Source organism: Bactrocera tryoni, chromosome 1 (assembly GCF_016617805.1).
Source record: "Bactrocera tryoni isolate S06 chromosome 1, CSIRO_BtryS06_freeze2, whole genome shotgun sequence".
NCBI lineage: Eukaryota > Metazoa > Arthropoda > Insecta > Diptera > Tephritidae > Bactrocera > Bactrocera tryoni.
In genome coordinates, this window is record NC_052499.1 from 40,679,566 (window position 1) to 40,703,315 (window position 23,750).

At 35.6% G+C, this 23,750-nt stretch overlaps 2 long non-coding RNA genes across 2 annotated transcripts in view; one reads left to right on the top strand and one right to left on the bottom strand.

The window, feature by feature from the left end:
- LOC120766907 overlaps positions 1 to 19,200 on the top strand; it is a 28,813-nt gene extending 9,613 nt beyond the window's left edge. Inside the window, exons 2-4 of the long non-coding RNA XR_005704626.1 lie at positions 14,222 to 14,855; positions 18,695 to 18,814; positions 18,881 to 19,200. This is a non-coding gene — a long non-coding RNA (uncharacterized LOC120766907). The remainder of the gene's footprint in view (positions 1 to 14,221; positions 14,856 to 18,694; positions 18,815 to 18,880) is intronic.
- On the bottom strand, positions 143 to 9,635 carry LOC120766908. Its single transcript, XR_005704627.1, has 3 exons — positions 9,474 to 9,635; positions 520 to 764; positions 143 to 450 (listed from the first exon to the last, which is right to left on the bottom strand). It is a non-coding gene; the product is annotated as an uncharacterized LOC120766908 (long non-coding RNA).
- Positions 19,201 to 23,750: the final 4,550 nt, after the last annotated feature.

Here is a 23,750-nt window from a genome sequence, read left to right on the forward strand (position 1 = left end):
TTTTACTCAAGTTACAGCTTGCACGGACGGACGGACAGACGGACGGACGGACAGACAGACATCCGGATTTCGACTCTACTCGTCGCCACTTTGGTATATATAACCCTATATCTGACTCTTTTAGTTTTAGGACTTACAAACAACCGTTATGTGAACAAAACTATAATACTCTCGTTAGCAACATTGTTGCGAGAGTATAAAAATGGTCAACGAATTATCTCAGCTACCATACAACGATTTTCGTTATTTTAGCAAACTTTATGCCGCAAATGTCGATCAAAGTGTGCGTTGCCTTCATAAAATGGTGTCGAAACATAACTCAATATGTTTTTCCATCTCATAGCTAATACAGGATTCTTTCGGAATGATGACTGTTTTTTTGATGACAGGAGATATTTCGTCTTATCCTCGCTCGCAAGCAGCCCCATACGCTTCGCTTCCTTATCTAGTCTGGAGAAAGAAGAATCTTATCGGCGTAAGCCAGCAGCTGTAAACTCTTATATAAAATTGTATACGTACCTTCTCTATTTAGCTCTGCTGCTGGTTTTATTTTTTTCAGGCATGGATTGAAGAAGTCACACGATAGAGAGTCTAACTGTCTTAAACCTCGCTTAGTATCAAACGGATCGGAGAGGCCCTTTCCGACCCTGTCGGAGCTTTTGGTGTTAATCAACGTCAGCTTTCACAACCGTATTGGCTTTGCAGTGACGCAAAGTTCCGACATAGCGGCTTTGAAGTAGTTCCTTTCGTGCTGTCGAAGACGGCTTTAAAATCGACGAAGAGGTGGAGATAAAATATTTTTTTTAATAGTAAAAAGTGAGTCTGTTACTTCAAATATGATGGAATGAGAATTGAAAACGTGGGCTATACGACGGAATAAATCAGACAACAGAGATGAAATACAGACTGACCCATTCTTAACTTTTACAAGAAATATTATACCAAGCTTTTCCCTACGACTAGTAAGAGTAGATAGCAGTTTATGTGGGAAGTTTTAACCTACAATCCCAATGTAAATTATTTAAGACAAAAATTAAAAATTGCTTTTGAACGGACTCTAACTTCTCCGGATGGACTCGCTAACTAGAATTCCATAGCACAGAAGAATACTCTAGTATAGGCCTCAGCAAAGAAGTAAAAAGAATTTTTGTGGTAAGCTTAGTCTAAATTCTTTAGACCAAGAATTAGAACAAAACTAAGAACACCTTTAGCTTTAAAAACAGTGGAACATGCATGAAGAATAAAATTGAGTTTGGGGTCCATGCTTACTCCCAGATCAACAAAAGCGATTGTGTTTGTTGACTGGCGTGCTTTGCTGTACAGAGGCGGGCACTTATTTTCGCTACAACAAGATAGCGGTGCGATGTGTTAGGTCCTCGAACATAAACACGACAAGAACACTGAATAAATGTTGTCCATCTATCACAATAAATCCCTAATATCACCAATTTCTGCTTTGCCAATACCTGATGATTTTCCAAGGCTTGATACTTCCAAGTTGCAAGAGTAAAAAATATTCGGTTACACCCTATGCTATTTTCGCTCTTCCTTACTAGTTATATTTATAAATGCGCATATAGCATTTATAATACTTTAAAATATTAATACATGTTTTACTTTTTTTCAGGCTGCAAATGCTTCGTTTTTCCACTGTTATCTGTATTGCGTCCAGTGCTAACAGAATTATTGAGCTTCAAAACTAACGATACTTCTTATTCTCTTATCCACTAATTTACTTAGAGCTGTCACCACTTGAAAGGATAAACGAGGAGATAGTAATTAACAGCGGTTGTTGTCACACTTAATGATATTTGCTTCTCTTTATGTTTGTTCTACACATATTTTATGAACATGCACCCGCATGTAAAGCACTGCTATATCATGTCCTTATGGAACAGTGAGTCATCAGTATTGCAAAGTCGTTCAATACATTTAATTTACATGCCACTATATTTAATTAAAATATAAACCATTAATATTAAGAGCTTACGCGAGTGAATCGAAGGCATCAGCTCCAATTTAATCGTATCGGCTAAATATGCGCAAATACTTATCGAATATATCTTAACAGAAAAGTCTTGATGTTGTTTGAGATCAACAATAAGTTCATTTCGAGACTACACGATAATTTCTGCATTATGAACTCTTTTTTTTGTCCAATTATAAACTCCTTGCTTAATTAGGACAAACTACATATCAGTTAAAATTTTACAAATTACGAAATAGTGATAATAAGAAGTCAAGAAATGTTTAATTGAGTTGTCAGCGCCTCACAATTTTTTATGGTTTGACCGTTTACAACATTGTAATGTCACGATTCTCAACGGCATCAAATAAAATATCAATATCCTTCATTAGTTTTCCAATGGCTGTTATTTCGCTTTTATCTCGGCTATAATCGCGTATGCGGTGTCTACGTCAATAAAAAAAGTTTTCCAATGATGTACTATACAAGTTAAAAATGTGTAAATTAAAGATGAGATATTTCGATTTCAACTCAACTGAGTCGCGTTGTAATCTATAATACAGATACTTCATTCAATCGTACGAGTATATCAAGAATCCGATAAAACTGATATTCTTAGGAAGAAGAAGTAATGGGAAAGATTTTGCAGAATTTTTACTACGAGATTTCTATAATACCGAAATTTATTAATATTCGTGCAACATAGTGCAACAGAGAGTATAATAGTTGTGCTGACCTAGCGGTTGTTTGTAAAACCTAAAAGACTTTGTTCATAATTTTAAAATTTTTAATTTTTTTTTCAAAATCTATGTCTCTCTCAAAGTACAACCCATTTATGCCAACATTGTTTGCAATCCTCGAAACAGTTCCGTCACTTTCCGGAATGGCCTTCAATGCACGTAGCGATTCACGTTAATGCCTTCAATCAGGGTTGCCCCGAAGCGGTCGTTTGAGTTTGGTGAATAGCTAAAAGTCACACGGAGCTAAAGCAGGCGAAGAATCAATGCAGTATTCTACGGTGCATTATAGTGGCAAAAACCAAGAGTTGTCGGTCATAATAATTGATGAAAGGTGTCAACCTTGCCTTGCTTTTAGACCTGCTTTGACGTGATTTTTTGGTTCGGCCTACCTTTGCCATGATATTCGGCTGATTGGTGGTCGTAAGCATAGATCCATGATTCATCGCCAGTAATAATCCGTTTCATGACATCTTTGTCGTTGGAAAACATTTTTTCACAAACGTTAACGGGGAGCTATTTTTCGAAAAAATTAAGTGATTTTGGAACCAATCGTGCTTACACTTTTCTAAGTATCACCGAACTTTTCCAACACTCTGAACGTTTCTGAACCAGAATCTTGATTCCGCATACAAAATTTAATGGAACTTCTTTGCCGAATAATTTCAGCCATTGTAAAAATCGCCAAATGCACTTTGTGTACTTCTGAAAGGTAAGCGTAAACTAAACACTATTCATTATTTTTATGTGACATTGTGCACACATGTCACTACAGTCATACCAAACTAGAAAAAAATACTTCGACGAATAGATTTTCGAGAGAAATCGAAGTTAAAAGGTCTTACTATTTTGTAATGTAAATGATAGGACAAGTTTTCCGCTCCTCCATGCTAGTTGTAATTTGAGTAAAATTAAGATCCAAAATAGAAGAATAGTATTGCATATGGATCCTATCGCCATCAATATAGGAATAGGGGTTCAAAACTTCTTAAAAAGTTACGGTATACTGGCGGCTGTTTCAAATAATTTTGTTGGAAAGAAGTTTTTCTAGCATCTCGGACGCTGTGGAAATAAATGAAATCAAAGTATAACCAGGTTCAATCCCCTTATAACGGTTATGTTGAAAACTTCTAATAGTGCAAAATAAAAATTGGCGCACAAAATTTGCTTAAGGTAAACAAGTTCACGTCTAAAAACCCTAGAAATAATATGTCGTGGTGAGAAAATGGCTAACTTCGGTTAAATACTTCCTCTAGCCCCCATATACGTAATATAAAATGTTTCAAACTTCCCGCTGGCTTACACCATGTATACCGGTCAATATGTAATATAACTTAACTAAATTGAGTAAGCTTCACTCCCTAATAACAGTTTGTCTTGGGACCTAATAATTTTATTAAAAACAGGCCCATAAAAACCTTTACCTCCTATATTGTTGCTTATATACGAATTTCAAACTTCCGTTTGAATTTAAGACGTATATATGTATATGTCAATAAATAAGAGGCCTTAGCAATATAAAGTGAACGTATTATATTGGATATGCCACAGCTTAGTTCTTAAAATATGTGAAATTGGTGCACGAATTAACTCAAATTCCATCTACTATATTTAATAAATTTCGTTACTTTAGCCTACTTTGCACCACATATACAGTATAAGAGTTATCTTCATAGAGTAGCTTAGCAATCAGTCCAGATCTTCCCTAGACTCAAGATATGCGGCATAATAGTTTCTATTCATTTTTACTTTACATAATTAAAATTTCGGACACGCAATATTTAGTTATGAAGCCAACCTACCATATAATATACAGCAGTTCATAAGACGCCAAATGCGATTGTAAACCATTTGATTCCTTTGGATAATGTCTCTCGAACTCTTGCGCAACTTTTTCTATTATGCAATAAAATTTGCAACATCTGAAAGTATCGGCTCCTACCAGCTTGTCTTGCTTGAATTGCAAGAGTATAAAATGTTCGGTTACACCCGAACTTAGTCCTTACTTTTTACAATTGTTGTGTAATCAATCAATAAATTAAATCAGACGGAAATTAAGTGTTACTTTTTTAAGAAAGTTTTTATTGCATACACAACCAATGAAAAAGGTCTATGAAGTTACTTAATCAAAACTATTTATCAGATATTCACTGCTTGTTTAACCAACGTCGGAGAGCAAAACGAAAACACAAAAGTAAAGATGTTTCAAGCACAATTGAAAACGAATCGTAAATGTGTACCGTCAAGGGGAACTAATATTAAGATACTAATACTCTTGACTTCAACACAAAAAATCCTATGAGAAAAATCCCAGTTTGTAAACTTTTACTCACGTTTTCGGTTTCAGCAAACCAAAACTAGTAAGAAACAGCGTCTAACATTACAGTCGTCAATTGACTGCAAAGGAGTGTTATCAAAAGGGTAAATAGACACGAAGGCGCATCGTACTTATTTGAACTATACTGTACTTTTAGCCATACCATACACTTTAAACGCTCTTCGGTAGCTTTTCATTTGAAGGAAAGTAAAAGAAGGTCATTAGTTAAATCAGAGACACCTGAGTCTTTACGTTCGTTTCGTTCATTCTCCACTTTTTAATTAAACTCTTTTTGCGCAAAGTTTAACTGAAAATAAAGGTAAATTACAAATCTCAATCTCAATGCAGGTGTTTTGCTGTAGCACTGACATATAACAGCATGAGCCGACCTTGACGAAATAAAAGTTGATCTAAATGCATCTAAGATCTGCCATTTAAGGGTAACAGTCCTATTTACATGAAATAGCCATATAAAATTTTGAATCCACCGTTTTTTGCACAAAGTTAAAATATCAAATTCTGCAAGCGTGCTCTGGTAGTAGTCATAAAACAATTGAACATGAGAAAGCAAATATTATTCCATAAACACACATTTACCAATATGTACATATATCTTCACTTAATGAGAATATGTTTGAAGTGTGCATACTCGTGAACGCTCGAATCGCACACTCTCGGTGGAATTGAACAGGCCGCCAACACAAAGCATAATGCGTAAACAATGCAGTCGCGATAGACTTCCAAATGCAATCAGAAAGTTTTGAACAAAACAAGTCTTTGCCAATATCAATCGATGAAAGAATTTTGCAAAAGTTGGGGAGAATGGAGTTGCATTGGTGGCATGTAGTCGGCATAATTAAACTATGATGCGACACTAATAAGCTGTAGCCGGTCACCAGAGCAATCATACATGATAAGCATTTATCTAGCTGGACAAGCTGTCACTGATATATCTAGTATTCATAAAAGTGGAAGTTGGATAGACAAGCTCCACATACCGGCGGGTACATGGCGTACACTAAAACGGTAAACCCATAAATCTCACAGAAGTTTCACAGTAGCGGTTGTGATGGGACTAGAGAGAAGAGTTTTAGCTTAGCTTCCGGCAAAGCTCAATATTCGTCTTTTATGTTACAAATGTAAATTAAGGGTTGAGAAGGTATTATTTGTAATGACCCCATCTAAACCTTTCTAAACATAATAGTGTCGACTGGTCCACATAGTACCTTCGTAAATCATGCGATTTTCAGGATTTCATTTTTATTAGGTGTAAGTCGTGACTGTGCAATTAACGGGTGATCCAAGATGATGTACTTTTTTTGTATTTTTTGACCGATCATGCGTGACTCGTATCAAGCTGTCGTATTATTTACAAATCCAAATGGCCAAAGTTTATTTTAAATAAAAGTTTAGGCATTTTATTTTTCCATTGAGACAGCACAAAGTTTGCTGGGTCAGCTAGTTGGGTATAAATAGAACAACAGCTGTAAAACTATGCATGTGAATGTCGCATCTTTCACATATTTTTCGTGTCTTTTTATTGCAAAAATAGTATAATATCGTTCATAGCATGACATGACAGCCCGTCAAGTTGAAACCAGTCATCGTCAAAACATTTTTCAAGCAAATGAAGTACATAAACTTTTTCATTTTATTTTAATGCTCTTTTATGCCTTTGGTCATGATGTAGTTCTGTGCTTTACAGCGAATTCGTGGAATTCTGTTATTGGACGATACTTGTTAGCCAAATATGCAACAAAACTGAACGGTTATTTTCGAAATTAGGCGTGACTATTTCAATGTTTTGCTACAATGTTCTGAACTGAGCTTGGCAAGATATATCAGATGAATAGTTAAGTCAAAGTTATTCAAACACACATGCAATATTAGTAATAATTTGTGAATTGTTGGTAAATAAATGATTAAATTTTAGTATCGTTAAGTAATTTGGTAATTGATTTGTGCAATGAGGCGTAACTACAACGCAAACATTGTTTTATAAATGCAAAAATAAATAGCTGACTGTAATGCGGCTTGATTGCCTAGACGACTGCTGATTAATTGCTTCCATTATGTATATTTAGTTTGTCAACCACTTTAGCAGGTGTTAAATGCTATTTGCGCCTTTTGACTTTGAGAGTCTACTGAAAAGTAATTTAATAAAGCTTAACTGTAAAGCGCAGGGTGTATATTGCTCATATTGTCTGTAGTTCTTAGCAAAATAAATCTAATAATAAATTATTATACTGCTTGAAGCTACAAATATGAAAATTAATTTTAGATAAATTCTTTCATGACAACCGCTGATAAATTCTCATAAACAAATCGTAAGAAAATATGTTCAAATACGAGGGCTGCTGAGCATTATATTCTCTGGCCTAATAATGAAAATAGAAATATTTATCAACGAAAATGGTTTTTATTGTTTTTCAAAATATTCTCCATCAATATTTATACACTTTTGCATGCGCTCAAAGAAATTTTCGAACCACTTTTTCCACTCCGATTGAGACACCTCCAAAACATGGTTTTTGAATGCTTCAACAGCATCTTCTGGCGACGAAAATCGTTGACCACGCATTATTTTCTTGATGTGTGGGAATAAAAAGAAGTTATTGGGTGCCAAGTCAGGGCTGTACGGCGGATGACCCATCAATTCGACGTTTTGGCCGGTCAAAAAGGCGATGGTTTGAGCCGAAGTGTGAGAGCTCGCATTGTCATGGTGCACAATGATTCGTCTCCTCTTGTTCGTTTTTCGAATTTCTCCGAAGACTTCAGGCAAACCAATGTTGGTGTACTACTCATAATTGACCGTCCTACGTTGCTCAAGCGGAACAGGCGCCACATGACCAGTTTTGCCGAAGAAACAGGCGACCATTTGCTTCGAAGTGCTTCTTCCACGAACAACCTTCGTTGGATTTGGCTCGTCTTGGAAGACCCACACGGTCGATTGCTGTTTTGTTTCGGGCTCATACGCATAGATCTATGATTCGTCACCTGTGACGATCTTATAAACGTCTTTTAAAGCACCGAGATCGTATTTTTTCAGCATTTCTTTACACCAATCCACACGAGCCTTTTTTTGAGCGATTGTCAAATTGTGCGGGACCAACGAGAAAAAACCTTTTTTACGGCCAGGTGTTCATGCAATATCGAATGTATGCTGGTGGGAGAAATTCATAGGCATGCCTCTATGTGAAGGTATGTTACATGACGGTCTTGCATTATCAGTTCACATACGGCATCGATGTTTTCTGGCACAACGGCTAGAGACTGTGATAATAAGTTTCATGCTATTGACATTACATTAACAAAGTCTGAGCTAAATCTAAGCATTATTTAAGTTTGTATGTAGACTTTATTTACGCTTGTATTGAAATATTCTTCTTATGGAAGCGTACATACTAAAAGTTCATCAATACATACTAATTATTGCAAATTAATTAGTATTTAACTTCTTCCTAAGCACAATATGATATTACGTATACGTCATGGCCTACCCACGCTAGTGCGACTTGTTATAGCCGCAATGAAAGTATGACGGAACATTTGAGGTACCAATGATTAAGATTTTCTACAAAATTAAGAAACTCTTATTTTAACAAAAGGTTTCAATATTTTCATTATTTTACGTTTTTAATTCCCTAATTATTATAATTAATTTGGACCGAGTGAGAGATGAAATACATACAAGTATAATCGGATTAAATTAGAAATTACTCAATTCCCCGAATTCTTTGTCTCGCTTATGTAGAATCACAAAATTTATGACAGATGACGCTATACTATTTATAGTGTGTTTATTTAGGTTGTGTATTAGTAGATTTGCACACAAGTTTGAGGCAAAACAGCTAAACCTTTTTTGTTTACACATTCATATTTTTATTGCCTTTACTTTGCACGCACAATAATGTATATATGTATGTGCTTACAAATATACAAATATAGCGTTCCAAGCGTCTCTATAATTACTTTTATTTACAATTGTACTTTATGCCGACACCTGCAACTAGCCACCAATTTCGTTTCGTACAATGTTTACAATGTAATTACTGTAGCAAGTGTGTATGTATTGTATGTATATGGAGTGCACCGTAGCACTGAAAAGCTTAAAGAAATATGCATATAAGTATATAAGGAGACTTGGTTAAAAGTAGAATAATTGACAATATTTATTAAAAAAAAAATGAATTGATTGATTAAATGATGTCATATGTAATAATAAAATTCTGCGCATAAATGATATTTCGAAAAATGTTATTTTCTATGTTCATAGAATTGTCCTTAACTACTAATATGTTGAGAAGATCGCCTAGAGTTTGAAAGAGTCTTAACAATTCGCAACATTCATCTAAAACATAAAATTTTAAATATAAAAACGTAAGGAAAGTAAATGTGGAGGCTGCGACGTTATTGTTTAATTTTTGTACTTGTCAATAAAACCTTTTCATACCCTTTTGGATGCGAGATTTAATAATTCTGGTGCATTTATTTAGCGAGTTATCGCACTTTTAGTAGTCTTCAACATAACCTTTATATGGGGAATGGGCGTGATTATCATCTGATTTTATCCATTTTTCCAGTGTATGAAGAAGTGCTAAACAGACTTGTCAGCAAAATTAGTTGATATAACTTCAGCGGTTTGGAAGATATGTATATCACATATACGGGTTTCAAAAAACAAAATGGCTCACAGGTTTCTCTCACTACTGCGAATAACAATTTTGTATTTTATTCTAGTTTTTAGTTATAGCACTTTATATGTTTTCATTTACGGCAATTTTTATTCATGATAATAAACTGAAAACACCTATGCGAATTTTGATCATGATATCTCAATTTTTACTAAATCTATAGCTTAAATGAACCGACAGATGAATGTACGGAGAGACAGATAATAACTCGAATTCAAACTCATCTCTTCATCCAGATCATTTTTGAATACTATATTAAAACTCCACATCTGTCTCGATTGGTTTAAAGTGATACATACAATCTTTAGGTGAAGAAAACTATTATACTCTGCAGCATGATGTTGTAAGAGTATAAAAATCAATGTTTGTCTCTATGTCCTTTACACAATCGTAAATTTTGCATTTGATCATATGGCTCATTTTTCTCCGAAACAAAAATCCACAACGACTTTGTAAACGAACCAGACTTTCAGTGATGAACAAAATCGTCAAGGCAACGATTTCGACTATGCCATTGGAATTCAAACGTTTGTAGCTCCCAACATCACCCGTTTTCGCAATGCCTATGACAAGGACAGTCGTTGCATGTGTGTGGATTAAATTTAGGGTTTCCATGCTTCATTTACGGGCAGCTCTACAGTATGTGGTCTGTTTACTCGTCGAAAATCATTCTGATTTAATTGTTTACGCCTCAGAAGCAAAACAAGAAATACTTCAATGTCACAATTTTTTCGAAATGAAAAAAATGTAATGTTTGTCTTTAAAATTTATTATAGTTGGTAGCCTAACAGCACGCGTACGATGCAGGTAGTATTTATTTAAAAACACAAAAAATGTTAGCTTCGGTCACACCAAGACCTTGATTTTGATCGGTCAGATTGTAACTATTTGACAGAGTCGGATCACTGTCAGGACAATTTATTCGGAGGTTGTACCGTAGCTTTGAACAATATTGCATTTCAAACTTTATTAATAGTTTTTGTTAAAAATGCGAAACTCATGAACAAAAAGGAAAATGTACACCATTCAAATTCCAACTAGTGAAAAATGTTAACTAACAAGCAATATTTTTTCAAGTAATAAGTCAAAATCTATTAAGAACCTTTTTTTTATTGATTTCTTTTTTTTTTTGTTTTTAACTGAATATTATAATTATTTTATTGTATTTGTATTTTTTCTTAGTAGGTTAAGAAACGCTTTACGTTTTAATCTGCGCCTGTTATTTATGGTAATTTAACTTTAATTTTTTGTGTAACCTCGAAACATGCCTCAAGTGTCCCAGCTTGATTCTGAAGTAGAGGATGCTCATATAAGAGGCCACTAGGTCAGTTAGATACTGTAGAAAGAGAATTCTTAATTTTTGAAGTAAGCCATGATGCCATATTCTATCGAGCGCCTGGGATAATGTCAAGAAAAATAGCTATGCAAATGTATTTTTCTTCCATTGCATCTTCTATTATACTCGTTATTCGATGAACTTGATCGATTGTGCAATGTTGAAATATAAATAAAAATTGATGAATTGGTAAAGGGTTCTTTTCTTCATGCTAATGCTTTTCGCTTTAAATTTTTTAGTCCATCAGGTGACTACCTAGTCGAAGCTGGGAGCGTTTTTTGGTTTAAATCTAGCTTTGATCTTATTTTTCACTTCTTTATTTTTTATATATTACGATGTTCCAAGCTGCGGTAAAGTACCATGAAACATAAAAGGACTAAACGTTTTAGCTAGTTTCTCTGAGAAAACTTTCGCTTTTCTACGTCGCTTTTTGGCCAGAATCGGTTTGGCTTTCTGAAGGATGTATTCGACAATATTGGTTTCCTTATACTTTTTCAGTTTTCCAAAGAGAATAATTTTTATTTTTGTTTGGCGTTCATTTCTCAATGTAGTAGGAAATATTTTGATCTGTAAATGACTTTATTTTGGTGCTGAGAAGCTTAGTTAAACAGAATAAGAAAGTGTTCCAAATTTAAATAAAGGCCATGGATATTTGTCGAGCGTTGAAAATGACGATCAGATCAGGTAATTTTCTTGTGTCGGAATGCCAATAAGTGGCCATAGCTACTTTAACCTTCCTCGGTTCCTCAAATACTACGCAAACTTAAGGTCCTCGGGTCATATTGACCCAATTTAAAAACAAACTCGGTGTTATTTTTATAAATTAAATACGGATAGAATTATTTATGTTATACATATATGTATTTATTCAAATAAAAAATACACAATTTATGACATTTGTTACTCTTGGCAACATGAGAGGCTCATAATTTCCGAATGTCTTGGACATATGGGTTTCTTACATTTTTTACAGATTTTCGAAGTTTTGACATCTTTTGATGACGGACATACATTACACTTTTTTCTTTTATTACAACTCTGTGCACTGGAAGTAGCTGTTGTCTCAGTAACACCTGTCTTCACTCGTTGTACTAATTCCAGCGATGCATTTGTCCGAGGAAGAGTTTTCCTACGCTCAATGTGATCATTGACCAATTCCATGCCCAGTTTTTCTTAAAACAGACGTCCTTGTACTGTCCTCTTCTGTTTCCAATCAGGATTGGTATCACAATATAATAGGTAAGCATTGAAACATGAGATATCAATCATATTATGAAATATGGCTACAGGCCATCTTCTTGTCATACGTTTGCAACTATAGGCCGAAACCATTTTGTCTAGAAAATCAACAGCTCCCTTAGTTGTGTTATAGTCCATGATAATTTTAGGTTTTTTCTGCTCTGAATCATGTATTTCAATCTTATTGTGGTTTGTACTGAGTAAAATTACTGTTTTGTTCTTTTTCGGAATATATGAGACAAGAACCATTTTTGAATTGAATGCAAATGTGGATGAAAACACTGGTTTCTTCGTATCCAAAAGATCTAATGGTATCTGTCGTTTATTTTTCCGTAAAGTTAACGGTAAGCTTACGGTCTAAAAGTGCTTCGGCTAATTCATATGATGTAAAAAAATTATCACATGTCAGATTGTAGCCCTGTAAGCCCTCTGTCGGATCTAAAACAACACGCATTCCTTGATTTTTTTCCGGAGCATTTCCTTGAAGTTTTCCGGTATAGCATTGAATTGAACGAACATATCCTGTTTCACTGTCACACAAAATCCAACATTTTATGCCGTATTTACTCGGTTTACTTGGCATATATTGGCGAAAAGGACACCGACCTCTGAATGAAAGTAACTGTTCGTCAATTGTGATATTTGTATTCGGATTATAGTACACAGGCAATAGTGTCGCCCATTCATCCCATATATCTCTTATAACTGCTGATTTATCACTCTGTCTCCTTGCTTCTCGATCCGAACGTTTATCAAAACGCAAAATGGCGGCAATTTTTTTGAACCGTTTTAGGGACATTGTTGCTCGAAATATAGGTCGTCCATAAACTTCAGACCATAAGCTGTCGCGGCTTTCATCGTTAGACTTGAAAACGCCAGCAAATATAAGAAGACCTAGATATGCATCAAACTCTATTTCATCCATCGCATCCCATTCATTTCCAAACCGTGAAGATCCTTCCATGTTTGTTTGTTTCAAAATTATAGATTTTATGCGTTTGTTTATAAATAAATCAAAAGCGCTTCTAAATGTATTGATGCGATTAGGAGCATATCTGGTAATTCCTGGTGTAAGTTTTATTAGGTTTGCACTGCCCAAACGACCTCTTCCTTCTAATGGGATCTTCGACCACACAAATTCACCATTTTTTGATCGCATTTCATATTCACTAACACTATTATTGGTCATATATCTTGAAAGAGGTACTTCATCGCTACTAGATTCGTCACTACTACTTCCAATGTTCCAATTAGGTTGAATATTGTCCGTAGGATTTCCATCGGAATTATTCTCTGTTTCACTTATTATTTCATCTTCAGAACTTATATCGTAGTTTATAAATTGAGAAATCATGGAATCACTCAATTTGTGAGCCATTGAAAAAAACAACCGAACTCGTCGGGTCAAAATGACCCGAGGATCCTAAGAGCAAAAAATGCGTATTTCCTTAATTTAACAGACATCACCATAAATTCACAATATTAATTTACAATAAATGCATAATTAATAATTGTCACGAAGCCGTTACAAAATCTATTAGATATTACTACTTTTACTATAAATTAAACTTTAGATTCCGAAGAACCGAGGATACCTCGGAATACCGGATCATTGAAAATCATTTTATTAGTGTGTGCAGTTTAGCCCAAGGGATGGACCTCTGTGTTTCACATGCTTTAACAAAGCCAAGTGGAAAATTCTATTTGAATATTGTAAGAGTACACGTGTAGAATCAAAGAAACTAAAGTTAATTAATCAGTTAAGAAATGAACAAATTAATGCTAAGAAAATATATAAATTACAAATTTGATACCTGTAAAACTTTGTAGCCACAAAATATGTATATAAAATAGATTTATGTATGTACGAGTATAAATACATTATTCATGTCACATGCTAAACTTTGCAATCTTTTCATTTTATGCTTTCAGCGCAAAACTTTAACACAACAAGCGCCCAAAGAGCATAAAGGATTTTACATATATCCCTATGCCGCGTACAAATTTTAAAAGCATGAGCGCGAGTGTGTTGAGGTAAAAGGTGATGCACACAAAAATAGCTAATAACAAGATATAAATTCACCAGAAACCAGAAAGGTACAAGGCAACAACAACAAATATAAAGCAAAGCAAAGTGTGATTGTGTAAATCATGTCCAACGAAAGGTCGACAAAACAAAATCTAAAAGAAAAATTCATCATAATACACGCGCCCACTTAAAAAGCAGAAAGCCAAATGTTAAACAAATAAACAGGGATTCACGTATACGTACATATGCGGAAATTTCTACGGCACTAAAATGCTCGATTCACACATGCCACCAACGACAGCAGTGAGTGATTTTGAAAGCATAGAGCCCTGCAAGGTCGACACTTCTAATGAATTCGAGAGCAGTGGTGGTGGGGGCGGTAGAGGCGAGTTGGATGTCATCATCGCTAGTGAAACTAGTCGAGCTGCTTTCGGCGGCTTCGCGGAAAACCTACAATTGCTGCAATCAATCACTGCTACTCTATGGCATAAATAACTGTAGTATGAATATTTACAGTGGAATTAACGATACAATGGTGTAAGTAGAAAATATAAAGGAATCAAATTATAATAATTGCAGTTTCCAAAACCATTGACATTGAATTTATTTAACAACGTTTGACTTATTCATGATCAGATTTTAACCAAACGTTTCATTATTTTAACTCCTACGTTAATATATTTTGTGGTTTTAACACACAGGGTTTGAAAATATAAGAACCGTAAAGGGCTTCCACTTTGAAAATTATTTTATAAAGGGCTTCCACTGTATGTAAATTGCCGGACGGCCAAAGGTACATGAGAAGGAAACCAAACTGACAGCTGAAAAGAAATGTTCGCTTGCGGCTTAGAGAAATCAGTAGTAATTCTAAACTATTCAAAAAATACTATATTGGTACATTATTATATTATTGCCTATTTTAACTTTCATGCAGCTTCTGTCACCAATTCAATTTTCAATGCTTGTCAAGAATTGTCAATGATGGAACAATGCATGTTCTGAACACAATTCTGCCTGAAGAGAATTAGATATTAGTAGCATTAAAGTGGTGAGCTAAATTTAAAGTGAAACCGCGTTTAAAGTATTACATAGAACAAGGCGTGCTGAGGTGAAGTGAAATGCAAACACATTTCTTTTTGAAACACCACTCGCATGCTGCATGAAGGTACCTATGTGTGTATGTATACATATGTTACTACTTCTGCACGTTAAAATTAGCTCACGTGTACCATACTCGCATTCTCTGACTTGTTTGGGACATGTGGTGACGAGGTGTCTGGTCTGGGTTCCCGTAGCGACACATTAAACACGCCTTGCTACTCTTAATTGCAACATTTGCTCAAAGCTATGGGACATATAAGCCTATGAGCTCTTATGACAACATTTATTACACTCTAATCGCCAAAAAGTCTGAACTTTAAATTACCTTTATACTCTGATGTGCAGATGAAATAAATTTGACTAAATAATAACAGCATTAAACTCTGCATAAACGCAGCTGCGTGCAACCTGAGTGTGATAACGTGTAATTAAACCTGAGTTGCATAAATTTTATGAGAGTCTGTAATAATTTCACTTGCTGATTAATTTTGAGTTATGACCTTGTAGATATTTACCGTCATTTTATCAGCAGACCAAGCTGTTACAATTGCAAATATGCAAAGAGTAACGGTAAAACAACATTTAGTAGTACATTGATATGTGGCCCGCTTGTTTATATTTACAACCACTAGGCGTAATTACCCAAAGCGAGAAGTCTGTTTAAAAAATGAAAATTTACACATCTCTTTTTTGCATTCAAGCGCTAATTTTATGCTGGCGAAACTGTAAAACTTTCCAAATTTCTAGGGCTAGTACTCAGACATAATGTCTGATGTCGTCATCTGTGGGAAGCAAATCTACTATCCGAGTTATTTTTCTGATTCCAATCTTGAACAAATGAAGAAGGGCTAAGTTCGGCTATATCCGAACGTTTCATACTCTTGCAACTTGCAAAGATAAAAGCCGGGTTAATAGCTTCAGGTGCATAAGGTTTCTTAGTTATATGGGGTGTAGGACAGATTTGGACCCGATTTTATAGATTCAAAGCACAAATGGAGGATGGAGTCATGTGTAAAAGTTCACGCAAGTGAGGAAAGTTCTCTGCTCGCCATTCACTTGGGAGTGGCCAGAAACGATTCTTTTACACATGGCTCAAGCAGCTCACGACTTCCGGTCTTTGACCAAGTATCCTCTTGGTAGCCTAAGAACATCCTTTCGAAGGCGAGCTAAAGTGAGAAGACGAAACATCCCAAACAAAGGGTTGTGCGCTGGGTTTGGGACCCGCCACTTAAAAAAATCTACTAATGAAAAATCACCAACAGCATCGGAAGAGAAACCCCCCTTTTAATACATCAAGCTACCTGGCTGTCTCCGGATCGAAAAGCCAACAACCAAATCGATCATGTTGTGATAGACAAAAGATACTAATTGTTGCAGCCAAGATTCCCACCCACCTCTGTGCAGCAAGAAGCGCACGTCAACAAACACAAGGAAGGTTCGACGTCGAGAAGCTGCAATCACAACAGACAGCCGAACAATTTTCTACTCGGCTTACACTCCTGGTCTTTGAGAGCACTCGTCAACAACTCTGTATAAGGGAACTGTGGGACGGCATTTCAAATTCCTTACGTACAGCTGCATCCGAAGCCATTGGTTTTCGGAAAATGTAAAAGAACAGCTGGTACGACGAGGAGTGCCGTGTCGTAGCGGAGAGAAAACGGACTGCCTACCTCGCAACGTTACGATCGACCACTACACGTGCGGGATGGGATAGATACCGGGAGTTGAAGAAAGAAGCGAAACGCATTTGCAGACAGAAGAAGAAAGAGGACGAAATGCGTGAGTACGAAGAGCTTGATAAGCTGGCCGACAGAAGTAATGCTCGAATATGCCGATGGATTACCGGCCGAGCTATTTAAACATGGCGGCGAAGAACTGATAACTAGCATGCATCAGCTTCTTTGTAAAATATGGTCGGACGAAAGCATGTCCAACGATTGGAATTTAAGTGTGGTCTGCACAATCCACAAAAAGGTAGACCCCACAATCTGCGCCAACTACCGTGGGATAAGCCTCCTTAACATCGCGTATAAGGTTCTATCGACCTTCTTCTTCCTCATTGGCAAGACTACGCTGTAAGCATCTGGGGTCCCCACGGTGTGATACACTGGAAAGAGTATTGATAGTGAAGCCACAGAGTTTTTTAAAATTCGCGTTAAGCGCAGGCACCATAAGGATGATTACTTCTCTTGGACCTAGGAGCTGAACTCCATCTGGTATCGCAAAGGACCGAAAGTGATCTATGCGTGGCTTATTTGCCCACCAATTTAACCTAACCTAACCTAGCATATTAGCCGATACATGAGATTTTCCCAATGTAACTCAGAAATATCAGAAGAAAGTTATGCATTGAATTTGGTTGCAATCGGTAGAGCGGATAACAATATATGTATTTCATTTCACCTAAAGAAGGGTGGTTTCACGCCCATTGTCTAATTTTTATCCCATTCAATTTTTCTCATCCACACACATTTCACACTATCGGTTGGGTTCTTAAACGATTTATCTAAAGTGAGTTTGGTTATTTTAACTTGAAATTTTTGGAAGATATATACATTAAACCTATTAGGGGCGGGGCCATGCCTACTTTTCAAAAATTTTAGCCCATATGTAGCCCATGCCACTGCGATCCCCAGTTCCACAGTTCTTTACCTTAATTTAGTGTTTATTTATGGCACTTTGTAGGTTTTCATTTAATGGTGTTTTGTGGCCGTGGCGGTAATCCGATTACGCCCATCTATGAAATCGTGCTCACTTTTTAACCAGGAAATACTTGTACCAAGGTGCAATACTTACTTACTTACTTACAGCTAGTCACTCGGATTTTCACTCATCTCATCACCCTGACCATTTATACATATACACCCGGTGAAAAATCACACGCACTTTATAGAGTGGCTATATATGGCGCAAAGCTATAGTTCATGTTATCTTAAGTTAGACAGTTTTTTATTAGAGTCAACCACTTTTATCTACATATTTCATGTTTAAAGCATTATCATATAATCAAGTTATAGTTTACTAAACTTGGTTTACTGAAAAATACAAGTATACATAAGAAATCCCCCAACGAAATTTGTTAATGAATAATAATAATTTAAGAATAGAATACATAACAACGCAAAATAGAATTATTTGTTAAAAAAATCCTTATTGTTTTACGGAAGACCCCCTCCTTTTAATAACCTCGGCTGTTAGTTTAGTTATGGATTCAACATGTGTTGAATATAATTTTTGTTAATTAATTTATTATATAATTTTTCCATTTCTTTTAGACTTCTTGGACACCTTTCTCTTATCCTTTTGCCCATATAATGCCAGCAGTTCTTAATTGGATTGGGATCTAAACTGTTTCCTCACCACTAAAGAGACTCAATTCCATAAAAATCTTCTTGGTTTGTAACCTGTAAACGCTTACAATGAATTACTGAAAAATCTATTTTAATATTTTAATGCTTTAGTTCCTCTTTTGGCTCTATGGCAATGAGCTGAACCATCCTGAAAATACACTTTTTGAATTGATAAAACGCTTCCTTTCCAATGTATTTTTCGCCATTTTAACATCCTTTAAGAATAATAAGCTGTCCAACAACAAACTACACGAAATAAAGCAAATACTTTACGGTGGGAAAAGCACTGGGGTCCAAACAAACTAAATTTGGATTCGTCGGAAAAAGTAACATTTCCCCATGTTTGACGTCTGGATAATTATTTCTACTTTTTTCTCTATTGCGAATGCTATGTTTAACTTTGCTTATTTTTATAACTGACTCAAAAGAAAATACCACAGAACTGAAATAAAAGCATGCAGATAGTAACTGTGTCAGAAATGTCGGTAAACGAATGTAGTTATAAACAAAACAAATAATATATTTTGAGCGAATAGCGATAGTTTTTAAATTGAATATTGGAACATATCCGACTTCGTGGGTTTTTTTCTGCGATTGTATATTTAACCCTTTATCTAACTCGACTATTTTTAGGTGATAAAAACAACCGTTAGGTGAATTTAACTATAATACTCTGTAGCAATATGTTGCAAGAGTACAAGGAGTGTTCCAAAGTAAACAGGACTTAAAAAAACACACAGAACAAGTGGTTTTAATTTATTCAAAATAGTCTCCTTCTGCTTTCCTTCTGCTTCAATACAGCTTTTTACACGGTCCAAAAGTCTACGTAGGTTGCTATATATATTTCTGGCCTAATAATGTAAATAGGCATATTTATCAACGAAAATGGCTTTTTTTTTGTTTTTTTTTTGTCGATTGCTGTTTTGTTTCGGGCTCATACGCATAGATCCATGATTCGTCACCTATAAAGATCTTATAAACGTCTTTTGAAGCACTGCGATCGTATTTTTTCAGTCTTTGTTTACACCAGTCCACACGAGCCTTTTTTTGAGCGATTGTCAAATTGTGCGGGATCCAACGAGAACAAACCTTTTTTACGGCCAGGTGTTCATGCAATATCGAATGTATGCTGGTGGGAGAAAAGCATAGGCATGCCTCTATCTGAAGATATGTTACATGACGGTCTTGCATTATCAGTTCACGTACGGCATCGATGTTTTCTGGCACAATGGCTGTTTTTGGACGACCTTTACGGAATTCGTCTTTGAGCGAGCGTCGGCCACGTTTGAATTCGTTGTACCAGTTTTTCACAGTGCTATAGGATGGTGCTTCATAGCCATACAAAGATTTTAGTTCATCGATGCACCACGACAAAAGTTGTGAAAAATGATCGCACGAAAATGTTCACGAGTTAATAACATTTTTTGGCCGAGATGAATTTTTTAATTCCCTGTAAATAAAACAATTCACGATTAAATGACAAAACGTATTGAGTGATATTATGCTAAAAATGTCAAACTTTCCAATGGAAATGTCAGATTGCACCTGGCAACACTTAGTGTTGCCTAGGCCAGAAATATATATAGCAGCACTCGTATATCCACTAGAGTTATTCAAAAAAAAAATTTTTTTTTTTCGTTTGTTACTCGGAAAAATAAGTTCCTAGACACCTCTAAGAAACGGGAAGGTCCTCCTACGTACAGTTTTCTATTTTTTCTTATTATTAGATAGAAAAACTTATATCTCGCTTCCAACTACTTAAAAAAATATCTTGTTCCTTAGATTTTGTAGGAAATTGAATGCTCTACAAAAAAGGTCCATTATGATTTTTTCGTAAACCCAAACGTTTAAAAGATATTAACTGTTAAAGTTTGATTATTTTTGGGAAAATTTTTTATTTCTTATGAATTTTATAACTCCATGAAAAAAAATTATTATGAATACATTTTTTGAGAGGCTTTCTTAAAGGTGTCTAGGAACCTATTTTTCAGAGTACCAAAGAAAAAAAAAATTTGATTTTGAATCACTCTAATATCCACTAATACTCTTTTTTGTGTTACTCTCCAATAACTTAAAGGGAATAATTGCAGATCTCTGGTAAAGATGTGAATGGCACAGGTGTGTAGTAAAACTTTGTCATCGGTAATCATTCCTTTAGTGCTAATTGCCTTAGAAGACAATAAATATTATCTTTTATGTTGTTATGGCAACAAACAGAAATGAGCGACAAGTAGACTCTCAGGGCGTGACTGCAATGGTGCTTTGCTTTGAAATACACAGTATATCAAGCGATATTGTTAATTAAATCGCCGGTTAATCATACGCTTATTTTCCGTTAATTTAAAAAAATTAAAGTTGACTGTCTGTCTGTCCGTCAGTCCGTGCAAGCTGTAACATAAGTACAAATTAAGAGATCTTGATCAAACTTGATATACTATATATGTACATATATAGTATATAAAAAATTACTTGCTCGTAGATGGGCGTAGTCGGATCACTGCCACGACCACAAAGGCTAAAGTAAGATATATAGCTCTAACGGTTATTAGAAGCATCTTTATATAATATCAATGCATTATTAATACTTACCTAAGTTTTTCTACAGCCGGTCTATAGTTGATTCGATCGAACGAACAAAGAATCCGGTATGTAGCCCCCACATACGCATTTGATAGATCTAAATTGCAGAATGACAATGAGATAAATGCACCCACCCTATGTGTATGTGTTAGTGTGATTGACAGGTCTTCCCTCTGTACACGTTGCGCAGCTGCATGGCACGTGGCAAAGGTGTGCAAAAATGCCCCAGCTGTATGCTTTTGATGAAGACCATGAAGATGAGGTTAATACAGCTAAACCTTAATCACTGCGCTGCAGCACAAGATCTGCTAAAACAAATCGTTCTAGAAGAGAAAATAGATGTCGCCTTACTTAGCGAGCAATATTGCCAGCTGTTTACGGTGGAATTTAGCACTTGGAGTATAATTTTGAAAATTAATAAATGGCAAGGCAGCAATATGGGCCTGCAAAGGACAAGTCTGATGGTGATGTGAATCACGCTCTAAAGAAATTCAGGACGGCTTTACATGGGTGAGTATACAAGGAATATATCAGAGAAGCATTTAAATGTCAAAACAAGCTTCAGAAGGCAGCCATTACCCGTAGTAAAAAATCCTGTTTCGAAAAGCTCTGTGAAGAAGCTCCTTTCTTTTGGGGAACGCATACAAAATTTGTATGTCAAGTTCAAAAATAAGTCGCCTCAACCCAAAAATGCATCATTTATGAGAAATGTTGTCGAAGCATTATTCCCGAGACATGCTCCCATTTTCTATGTTAAGCGAAACGAAGCTACAAAACCACTCCTATTGGTCACAGAAGAAATCTAAAATTCCAAATAAATATTATAATGAGTTACTTCCAAAATAGGAGATTATTATTCGACACAAACGAGGGCACTCAGAGCTACACTATCTACAGTGGAGTACCACAAGGTCAGTTTTAGACCCACTACAATTGATCTGATGTACGACGGGTTGTTAAGAATACCGCTATCAAAAAATGGAAAAACAATCGCATATGCGGATGACCTCATAGTGATAGCAGTAGCTAAACATCTGGATGATCTCCGGATCAAATGCAATGACTGCATAAATGGTTTACGCCAGTGGTTTGCTATCATGAGTCTAGAGCTGGCGGAGGAATAAACAGAAGTCTTGCATAAACGGCGCTGCTGAGGTATTAGCTAGTATGGCACCGATTGACGTACAGGGAGTTGAATTCGCGCGACTATATAACTTACAAGAGACGTCTATAGCAGCAAAAAGAGAAGAGAGAATCAAAAGCATCGTAATGTGGCAGCAACGGTTGCAAACTTCATCCAAAGGACGGTGGACACACAGACTGATTTCGGGCAAACATTTGTAGATAGATAGACAACATGAGGACCTGATTTCGACTTGACCCAAATACTCAGAGGTCATGGGTGTTTTAGAAGCTACCTATTCAAATATCGTCATGACTTTAGTACAGATTGTCCGACGTGTTGAACACGTACTCTTTCATTACACTAGGTTTTCAATTATAAGGGAAAATCTGAAAACCACTCTATGAGCTAGTCTCATGGTGGAAAATTTGACTGCACTTATGTGGGAGTCCTTTGTTAAATTGGAAGCTGTCAGCGCAGCAGCAGCTCTAAATATGACAACACTGAGGCATTTACAACAGATTGGGTGTCAATCAGTCCGTACAATGAGTGGGAGACTTAAATGTCTTCTTCTCTTCCATGAAACCTAATACTTTGTCCACTGGTCCCGTGGGAGGTCATGAGATGGGAGTAGAGTCAGGGTTTAGCGGATTAAAAGTCCCGCCATCCCGGCACTCCAAAAAAACTCACCCTTTAATACTCAATAACAGTTTTATTCCAATTAAAATGATTTTCGCACCCGCTCAAAAATTCCACTTTCAGTTATAAAATATCGTCTGAAATTTTGACAGTGTGCTCGTCCTGTTGAAGAAACAAAGTTTAATCTAAAAGATGGGCTGATAAGAGAATGATATGTGTTTGTAATGATAGGGAGAGATTGCTCAACAATTTAGTTAAATAAACTTTATTTTGTTATTATTTTTCACTTTCTTACTTTCTCCTTTTTGGCACACGGCAAAATTATGCTTTACTTTTATATGGAAGTTGGCTCTAATCAAATAATATGTCTCTCATGAGTTAGATCATTTCAACTATTTTCTTAAAAATTATTTTCAAAGTTTTTAAGTGTCTACCTCTTAATGGGTAAAACCTATTTTGCAAAGTTATTGACTTATGAGTATTTTATTACAGCATGGAAGTCCCTGCGTCATCTAAACAAAAAAGTGATACTGGCTCAGTAGAATTTATCAAGGTATCGATTAAGTAACGTTTTGTTATATAAAAAATAATAAATATTTTAAAACATTTTTTATTTTTTACCTGTTCAGTTTGCCAACA